Raw genomic sequence first — 11,065 nt, 5'->3', positions numbered from 1 at the left:
CTCCCTTATGTTCCAACAAATGAGAAATCCACATACCGAAGGGCAAATCCAAAGTAGTATATAATTTTTCCTCGGTTACGAAAATACTCATTTGTATAATATGATGAAAAACGAATCAGGGAAGACTAACCTTAACACCTTCAAGCCACTTAAAAACCAACACCATCTCATAACTTAACACCTTGGAACCACTGTGTTCCATAGAAAATTTAGAAAGAATTTCAACTTAGGCGAAAACAAACACGCCAACATATTACTTGACCCCGTAGCACTATCATCAAAAGAAGCTTAATTTGAAGCTTCTCTTCCTCGGTCACATTTCCCCACTCCGCACTCGGGTCGATTTCCACCCCATCATTAGGGACGGAAAACAGAGTGCGAAAATCCCCAATGGAGATTGTGACTTCATACTCATTAACAATTGTATGCAACACATTTTTCTTAAGCGAAATCGAAGCATAAAATGGATTACCTCAATGGGATAAACTGGGCCAGTCATAGAGCAAATCTTGGTCCATTCTTGGAAGGTAAAAAGTCGGTGAAGAATTGCAAAACTTCAATCTTTGTATACCATTTTTCAGAATAAGACTGTCCTCCATGGATACCACATCGCAAAACACGATTCACTCGAGTCCTTTCCGCCTTAGTAAAACGGAATTTATCAAGACCCGTCATCATAGCATTCGACATATGTTCTCGAAACAATGTTCTTTGATAACCATCACGGCTAACCACAATTTCCGTCTCTTCAACCGAGTCCTCAACACCAATAGCCTTTTTTTACCTTTATTGAGGTTACGACGCTTTCCATCGATGCTATTCTCAACCCGGTTATGATCGGGATTGGTGGGTTTTGGGTTTGGTTGAGGTGAGGAGGTGGTTGCGGTTTGGTTGGATTTTTTGCATGGTGGTTTTGGTGACCCAGTCTTAGTGGAGGACCGAGTTGAAGGTGAGTTGAGCCGAGTTGTGGGTGGAGACATGGTGATGATGATTTGTTTGAAGTTTGTGAGAGTTTGAGTGTGGAAGGAGTTTTGAAAATATAGAGGGAGTATTTGATGGTGATGGGACGGATGAAGGTGGGGTATTAATAGTTGGGTAAATAATAGAGTTATGGGTAAATTTTAGCAAAGATTATAAGGATATTTTGGATAGGATTTTCGGATAAAAGGAATAATAAGGAAATATTTGTGACACAGTCATACAATCTCGTCTATTTCTAGTCGGTCATAAAGATCGTAAATATATGTGACAAGTTTAGTTGCCACCAATTAAAGCAATTTCCAACCATAGAATCTCAAAACGATCTCTAGCCAAAGCCTTTGTCAAAATATATGCCCAATGTTTTTCTGTACTACAAAATTCAAGTTTTATATTCCCGTTATCAACATGGTCACGTAGAAAATGGTATAAAATATCAATATGCTTAGTACGAGAGTGTTGTGCCGCTTTTTTGGAAATAACTATAACACTCGTATTATCACATAAAATTGGAATACATCCTACATATATATCATGATTACATAGTTGTTGCTTAAGCCATAAAAGTTGAGAATATACCAAAGCGGCAACAATATATTCGGCTCCCGTTATTATACATGGTCAAACAAAAGTAGCGATGCCTGAAGTAATTTTTCTATCAAGCGAGCAACTTGCATAGTTTGCATCTGAATACCCTATGAGATCAAAGTTTCACCCAAAAGGATACCACGGATATAATTTGGACGTACCAATTAAATACCTCAAGATTCTCTTAACTGCTACCGTATGCGATTCTTTAGGGCACGATTGAAATCGAGCACACACGCATACACTAAACATAATATCTGGACGTCTAGCAATTAAATAAAGGAGTGAACCAATCATACCTCGGTAAGTTGTTTCATCAACAGACTTACCATCATTGTCTAATATCAATTTCTTATCTGTGACCATAAAATGAGAAATTTCCATTCCAAATTTTCTAATTAGTTCCTTGATGTATTTTTGCTGGTGGATCACAATGCCTTCACTAGTTTGTTGAATTTGAAATCCAAGGAAGAATTTGAGTTCTCCCATCATGCTCATTTCAAATTTTGAGGTCATCAGATCTGAAAAATACTTGTACAATTTATCATTAGTTGAACCAAAAATGATATCATCAACATAGATTTCCACAACTAATAAATCAGAATCCTTAGATTTTAGGAACAAGGTTTTGTCAACAGATCCTCTCTTAAAATTGCTTTCAAGCAGAAATTTTGATAATCTGTCGTACCAAGCCCGAGGAGCTTGTTTCAAACCATATAACACTTTATCTAATTTATAAACGTGGTTTTGAAACTTGCTATCCAGAAATCTAGGGGGTTGCTCTACAAAGACCTCTTCATTAAAATAACCGTTAAGGAATGCAGTCTTAACGTCCATTTCATATAGTTTCATTCGTTTGTGAGCTGCAAAGGCTATTAATAATCTCATAGCCTTTAGACGAGCAACGGCAGCGAAGGTCTCGTCATAATCAATCCCTTCTTGTTGATTGTACCCTTGTACAACCAATCTAGCTTTGTTCCGTACAATAACTCCCATATCGTCCAGCTTGTTTCTAAATACCCATGTCCTAATAACATATCTATCTCTAGGTTTAGGAACCAAGTGCCACACTTTATTCCTTTCGAATTGTTGCAATTCTTCTTTCATGGCAACGATCCAATCTGATTCAGTAAGAGCTTATTTGATATTGGTTGGTTAAATGGTGAGAGAATATAGTAGAAAGAACAAAAGTTGTTCAATCCTCTACGAGTTTGAACACCTCTCCTTAAGTTTCCAAGAATGTTCTCCATGGGATGAGAGTCTTTATATCGCCGTTTCTTAGAGACTGAAGACGTATCAATGTCATTTGAACTGGGCTCACCTTCTTCAAATGATTGGGATCCAAGAAGTATACCCCTTTAATTTAATCTTGGGGTTATAGTAGAACCAGGTATAACACTAGATTCTATATCTTGGTTTGGATTTGAAGTTATAGCTTCATTAGGTATAACTTTAGTTTCCAAGTTCTTGTTTTGAGAGGAAGTTATAGTATCATCAACTATAACCTCGTCTCTCTTTCCCTTTTCATTTGAAGAATTTCCACGTTCATCATTTGTGCCTTTAATTTCTTTGTCTTCCTTATCCAGCTTTGGGTGATCACCTCTAGATAGACGAAAATCAGGTTCGTTCATATCTTCTTCCTCATCCTGGATCCGCCTCTACTTCTTACATTCATTGGGCCACATAGATCCATATGTACTAGTTCTAGTGGTTCTTTGGTGCTGGCCACTCTCTTGGGTTTGAATGACGATCTTACATGTTTGCATCTTTTATGCCATAAGCACGGATCGTCTACAGTATCTTCCATGCATGTAAACGAGTTAGTAGGAATTGCATTCAAATCAATCATATAGACATTCCTTTTATGATGTCCTTCAAGAATAACACTACTTGTTCCTTCAACTATTATTCGACAAGTATCTGAATGAAAAACAACTTTATTTCTCTTGTCACATAATTCAGAGATACTGAGTAGATTATGCTTGAGTCCTCTAACAAGATAAATATCAATAATTGCATGAGAAGTAGAATACCGACCTTTCCAACACCAACAACCTTACCTTTCTTGTTATCTCCAAAGGTAACCTTACCTCCATTAAATGGTTCAAGTGAAAGAAACACATTTATATCTCCAGTCATATGCCTTGAACAACCGCTATCAAGGTACCATAAATTATTTTCTTTCACCACAACCTGCAAAATGATTAGCTACAGTTTTTAGGTACCCAAGCAAGGTTGGATCCCGTAATTAACCACCCTAAAGATTAGATCTTTTCTAACCAAAACATATCTAATGGTTTTACTTTTGATAGACGGAAGGGGTTATCTTGGAGGTGTCCTAATCTTAGGGTAAGCTCTAGGTGTTTCACGTGGTTGCTTTTCAGGTTTTTTAAGGGGAGCCTTAGTCTTATAAGACTATTTAGGCTTTTGTGGTTGTCTAGGTTCATTGCTCTTTTTCTTGTAATCAAAGCTAATATCATAGAACCAACAAAAATTATTATTTCTTTCTTCATTCAAGTTAGGTTCATCTGTGGGAACATCGTCTTCTTCAACCACTGTGTTAGACGCTTTAACAAATTGAATGCCTTTGTGTAAATCTTGCACGCGTTTAACACAGTTGTCTTGAATATGTCACGTATGACCACAATCAATGAAAATCAAGTATTCAGGTAAATTAACATATTTTCTCTTCCTGAAATCTCGTTCGGAAAGAGTTGATTTGCATTTAGAGTGGTCTCTACGACCATAGCACTCATGTCCTAAACCCAATTTTATGTTGTCGTCTGATTGCTCATTTAGAAAATTTAGGACTTTTGTGCTTCGTTCCCATTTATCATGGACCTTTCTAGCATGTAAGAGCAAATATTTTAAATATTGCGCAGTAGAAGCTGAATTAAGGGTTCACAACCCTGACCAAGCCACATACCATGACCAGGCAACACCCAATGCTCCAACCCCAACACAGCCTGTCAAGAGGTTCACCAATTCTAGCTTTCAGTTGCCTATATGGCCAGCTGGAGGGGGCCTCAACTAAGTCCAAGCAAAAGTCCTAAGCATCCAAGCCAAACCAAGGAAATTGCAATAGAATTGAGCATGAAACTGAGCAAGGAAAGCAGTCACATGTTACTGAAAAATCATAAAGCACACTTTCTATTTTGGTGAGGCAATTTTGGGACTGTCCAAGAAGGACCACTGCTCCTTTCTCCACCAGAGCCTACCATAGAAAGATTAAAAAAACCCTTGACTTTGTTAGAAACCAAAGCAACAATAACCTGTGCACGAGAAGACAACTGAAAGGACTGCATTCTATTCTTTATTTCAGTCTATTTTACCCATTGTTATATATTTTCACCTAGTAACTTTGAATTTCCAGCTTGTAATATATTTAAGGTAGTTTATACTCATCCTAGATCAAATCTTGGCCCTTGGATTGCTAGTTTATCGAGATATAATTCAAAGACAAGGCCTATATAAGGACCTGTGTCTCAGCTGTTTTAGACAGACTGCTTTTGAATGAAAATTTAAACCTTGAGACTTCTCTCATTTCTTTCAAACTTGTGTTAATCTGTAGTTTGAATTCCTGGCCTGATAATTAACCTGTGATCTCTATGGTTAATTGATCAAAGTTAGTTTGGCATCATTAAGTTGAACTTGTGTTTGACTGTGGTTCAGTTTAATTGTGTTGAGCAAAGTTTAAACTTTAATCCTGTGTTTTGCTGTGGATTTGTGTTTAAATTTTCTAAGTTAATATCTTGGATTTCCTGTGAATCTTCTGTGAAAATTTAGGGCTTGACTATATCATTTTCCTACACAAACAAGTCCCAGAATCCCGTTGAGTCTGCTGTCCGCAATTCAGGATATTCAGGCTGTTTCAGTTAATATTAAAAATACTTAGAGTCCCTCAAAAATCATGAGATTTGGCAAAGTTTTAGTTTGATGTTTAAACTTAACCGTCACAAAAAATCAGGATTTTTAAAAGCCATTAGGTATTTTTAAATTGTCCTGCAGGCTAGGAACGTTATTGCATGTGCTTGGTCTTTATACTGCATTTTGGTAATCAGAGCTCAGGTTTAACATAATTCCACCTTTGTGTTAGTCTTGAGTTGAGATAAGAGTGAATTAATTATCCCTAACAACTTTAAAAACACAAAAAAACAACCACGAGTGAAGAGAAACTTACTGGTATTGAAACCAGAATAGAAACTCTTGCAGGAAATGTAGACACACTACTCAATTCTGTCCACACAGTGATGGAGAGGTTTCCAAACCATGATCCAAGAAGACAGCCACCTGCCAGAGGAAGAGGTAGAGGGAGAGGCTTCTTTAAAGAGCAGGGAGAGAACAACCACCACATGGATATGAATAAGAATCTGAATAAAGCATCAGAATACAAGAGGAGGCTCTTGAGCAAGCAGACAAGCATCTAAAGGTAGAAATTCCTGATTTTTTTAGGTAGTCTTAACCCCGATGACTTACTAGAATGGGTTAGGGATGTTGAAAAGATATTTGAGTTTAAAAACTACAATGATGCTAAGTCTTGTAAGGCTGTTGTGTTGAAATTAAAGGGGTATGCCTCCCTATGGTAGGATAACCTTTAAAACCATAGATTAAGGGAAAGGAAGGAATCTATTAAATCCTGGTCCAAGCTTAAAAAGAAATTTTTGGGTAAGTTTGTCACAAAAGATTATACTCAGGATTTGTTCATTAAGGTGTCTAAGCTTAGGCAGGATGAGAGACCCCTTGAGACCTATTTAAGGGAGTTTGAATAACTAACCCTGCAGTGTGAGATTAATGAGAAGCCTGAGCAAATGATTGCTAGGTTCTTAGAAGGACTTGATAAAAACATTGCTACAAAGGTTAGAATGCAATCACTTTGGTCATATGATGATGTTGTCAACCTAGCACTCAGGGTGGAAAAGATGGGAAAATCTAATCCTGTCACACCTAAACCAAAACCTGTCTATAGACCCTACACTGGTGTTAAGATTGTTGAGACATCCAAACCAGTGTCCCAAGTAGGGGGAGATAAAGGGAAAGCACCCATGTTTCCTATGTCCAACCTACCCTAGAACAAGGAAAATATTAAGTGCTTCCAATGCCAAGGGTATGGTCATTTCAGAAAGGACTGTGATACGGTCGTTTCTGTACCAAAAATAAACCTAAATATACTAACGGAAACTAGTGATAAGTAGGGTCGATCTCCACAGGGAGGCAAGGTATCTATCTGTAAGTCCGTCTATCTAAGTCACAATTGGAGGTTTTGTATTTGATTTTCTAAACTACTAAAAGTTAAGGGAAAGAGAAATAAAGTGAGAGCAATAAAAGTGATAAAATACGATAAGAGTGATCAAATAAGAGAAAGTATGCCATGATTTCGGTTCACCATGGTAGTCAATCGACTCAATTGTAAATAGCCTAGACAATCTACTGTGAGAAGGATAAGGGAAAGGTCCTTCCGGTCCACTTTCTATCCTAGATTTCCACTAACTTAACTTTCGTCCTCATTAGGGTAGTCTACTGTTTATAGCAGGTCTATTTATTCCAATCTTCCGATCCAGGAGTAAACTTAACCAGATTAATTTAGTTTAGAAGCATTCATTCAATTAAATTGGTGTTACAGTTATATTGCTATGGGGACAGATTCTCACATGTAAATCGTCTAGTCTATTCGCTACATCGTCACAATCCTACCATTGATTCCCTAGTCCTAACATAAAAGAAATTAGCTATTCATATTACAAATGACGTCAACAATAATAATAATGAATGTACTAATGAAAGGCATGATGAAATAACAATAATAATGCATAAACTAAATTAGGGCAGAAAGTAATAAAGAGAGAAAGCAAGAAATTAACACAACAAATAAGAAGATTAAGATTAAGAGAGAAAGGTGTGATTACAATCTCAAGCAATCCGGCGTAAAGATCGTTCCACTAAGCAAAGCAAAGATTAAAGGGAAGAGATTCAGCAGTAAAGTGTATTAAGAGAAGTATTAAAAGGTAAAAGAAGAAGTGTTTATTAACCTAATTAAGACTCCCTTATATAAGGAAGTGAAAATTAACAAAACTAAACCTATCACGGGATAAAAATCCCGAGTATAATAGTTAAATACTCGATCGAGGACTTTTATATCACTCGATCGAGCAAATCCAAGCTAAAACCTCTCGATCGAGTACTTTAGGTACTCGATCGAACACTTATCAAAAATACACTTTCGATCGAGTAGAAAAAGGGGTCGATCGAACACAATTATACTCGATCGAGTATTTTTCAGTGCATAATTCCTGCTTCGCGCACTAAACTCCAAATGGCTGCCATTTCTTCGTTACTTGGGAAAACAGGGCGTTTCCGGTGGCATTGGAAAGATAAGAGGACAAGATTTCATCTCCAATTAGAATCACCCGAAAATAAGTTGTAGAACTCGAGATATGGCTCCTCAAAGTAGGCACTAGTAATTTGAAGTTCTTCCTTTGCTCGCCTAGCTGTCTTACTTCTTTGCGCATCTCAAAATAGTAGTCTTAAGGCTCCGACTCAACTAATCTCCTAAATGCATGCATAGGGACATGTATTAAGCTTGATTACGCTCCTTTACGGTTCATACCTGCAAATAATACAAGACAAACTAAAGTAGACTATTCGGGCGACATTTGTAGCCAAACACCACACAAAATGCATTGAAATGCAAGCAAATGAAGTACAAAATACCTATAAAATGCACGTATCAAATCTCCCCAAACCAAACATTTGCTTGTCCCCAAGCAAACTAAATGCATACTAATAGAACGGAAATGAAAACTCAGAGCTAGCTATAACTTGTCTACTTAAACCAATTTAATGCAGTAAAAAATTAACAGTCACACCTACAACAGTCAATACGCAAACGAGTTATAAGATGTCCATAAACAAGGCTGACCTATCGACCTTGCAAGACTGACAAAATCGGACTCTCACGGGTCACTCTTCTCTCATGAAGCAAAGGGTGAATAGTTATGTGTAAGAGGGAAAGAGAATACAGACACTCACTTAAACTGCGACCTACATAACATGCATGCAACAAAAATGATAGACGATTCAAGTACTACGCATACACTCCAACCAACAATGTCCGTCACAGCCGAGGGCTTACAAATAGTATGGTAAAGTGAGGTTACAGGTGAGAAAAGGCAAAATAGATTATGGAAATGTGGAGGTAAAGCGTCAAGCTAGCTCCTAAACAAGACCATATAAAGACCATCTAAAACTCAGCTGTCTAGAAAATAAAGCTCAAGTGCCCTTCATTGGCACACATGTCACTATCCAATACACTATCTCCTCAAAAATATACGAATAGATCGGAGGAGTGAGACCGTCACAAGATAAAAATAAGCATATACAGTCTCTTTTATTCAACAAACTCAACCCCTTTTTTTTCAACTTTTCTTCCTTTTATTCTTTCTGTTCCACGTCTGATTTCTTTTTTTTTCAACTTTTTTTTTTCTTTTTTTTTTCTTTTCACGTCTTTTTTTTCTCATTTCTACTCATTTTCTACCAACTCCAACATATGAAAACAGGCCAAACTCGCAACATGATAAGCATACCATAAAAGTCACTCTAAACTAGCTTGACAAGGCAGGCTTAATTTTGGGTGTAGCTAAAGGGTCAAAAAGGATATATTTGGCTTAAGTGGAGGCAAATGGGTGAAAAATGAAAGAAAAGAAAATTTGCAAGAACCTCCCTGCATGTGACACCAACCACAAACCCGAATGTATGCAATTGACAAGAAATCGAATTCACAAATGTGCAAAAGTAATGGACATGTTATGCAAGGAGTACTACTCTCAATTCCTATGTAAACCGGTCATGAATGTCACCAGTTATAAGGCTCTAAATCTCAGAAATTGTAAGGTAGGTTGCCAATTTATCAGGTCAAGTCAAAACAGTCAGCTTAATTTGAACAAAAACTCGTAGATATGCGTAAGACTCAGCTAATAACTGTCAATAGAGTGCTAGGCTCAAGTAAAAATGACAAGTTAAAGTGCTATTTCATCACGGAAATCAACCGTTCCGACTCAACCTATATGCTAAAATAAACGTGAATTTTTTGATTTTTATGGGAATAAACAAGCAATGCATACGAAAATTAAACGTGATAACAGAAATGCAATAAAAACAAAATGCAGACACAGATATGTATGCATAACCTCCCCAAACCAAACCGTACAATGCCCTCATTGTACCCAAAAATAAGGAAAGGAAATGAAAACTAAAAAGGAGAGAGTGAAGCTGTAGAAAACTTACAAGATAACGCGAAGTAGGGACCTCCCCAAACCAGCCAGCAACATGGGAGGTATAAATAGCCCAGAATAGCGTCACAGGAAACGAATCAAAATAGGCGAACTTGGTGCTCGATCGAAAAGATTTAGTACTCGATCGAGTACATTAGGCTGCAAAAGTGGTCAATCGAAGGAGTCAAGTACTCGATCGAGTAAAAAGAGTGCTCGATCGAGTGGTACCTGCAGACAAATGTCGACCAAAAACCAAGTCTAAATCGTTCACAGCCTATGGTTTAAACACCATTTATTACACACACAACAAAAACTGAAAACTAAGTCAACTAAAAATTTAAACTCCGGGTTGCCTCCCGGATATCGCTAGTTTCAGATAGGTCCCAGCTCGACCTTCTTCTTATCATCCACCGACAGAAATTAATGGCCCGCAACAAGGTTGTTGACTGAATGAGATCCCCTCAGCATCCATCAGCTTGACCATAGGCCTCCATACCATCGCATTAACAAGAGAACAACGACTTATTGCAGCGTAATGGCCTACACCTTTAGCTCTCTCGCGCGCTTTCTTCTTGTATGGCTTAGCCTCATCCAATCCTCCGCCTGGGTCATCAATCCACACCGTTCCAGTCTCCAAGGTCAACGTATGATGCTCACCTCCTGGGTCCCTCAACCTATCAGTACCTGCAGAAGAAGTAACAAAGGAATTAACCTTGATTGCAGAACTATCGTCTGAAATCAATTTAGACGACCATTCATTGTTATTAGCAAAAAAATTACTCGATCGAGCACTTATGTAACCCGATCGAAGTATTTTTTCAGCATTTGTACTCGATCGAGCAACTTGTGTCACTCGATCGAGGACTTGATTTTCCTCATTGCTCGATCGAGAGCTTTCACCCTCTCGATCGAGTACTTCCTCAGTAATTTCACTCGATCGAGTATAGTAAGGCTCTCGATCGAGTGTTTGAACAATGGCAGGCGGGACTACTTTGTATCCTTCCTCTTAAACAGTGTTTGCAACATTAGTAGGCAGAACCGGCCCTTCGCAGGGAGTTTCAGTCTGGGCGTGGATAGCACAGACGGTCTCGGGCCGCCTAGAAATTTGCTCGGCCAATACTTGAGCCAACTGAGCTTTAAGTGACTTGATAGTGACGTCTTTACTTTGAATAACTTCTTTCACTTGCAGTGCAAGTGTCTTCACTATAGATGTCAACTCAGCAATTTCTTCT

This window comes from Silene latifolia, chromosome 3 (assembly GCF_048544455.1).
Source record: "Silene latifolia isolate original U9 population chromosome 3, ASM4854445v1, whole genome shotgun sequence".
Taxonomy (NCBI): Eukaryota; Viridiplantae; Streptophyta; class Magnoliopsida; order Caryophyllales; family Caryophyllaceae; genus Silene; species Silene latifolia.
The sequence above is the reverse complement of the archived record's forward strand: the minus strand, read 5'-3'. Positions refer to the sequence as shown.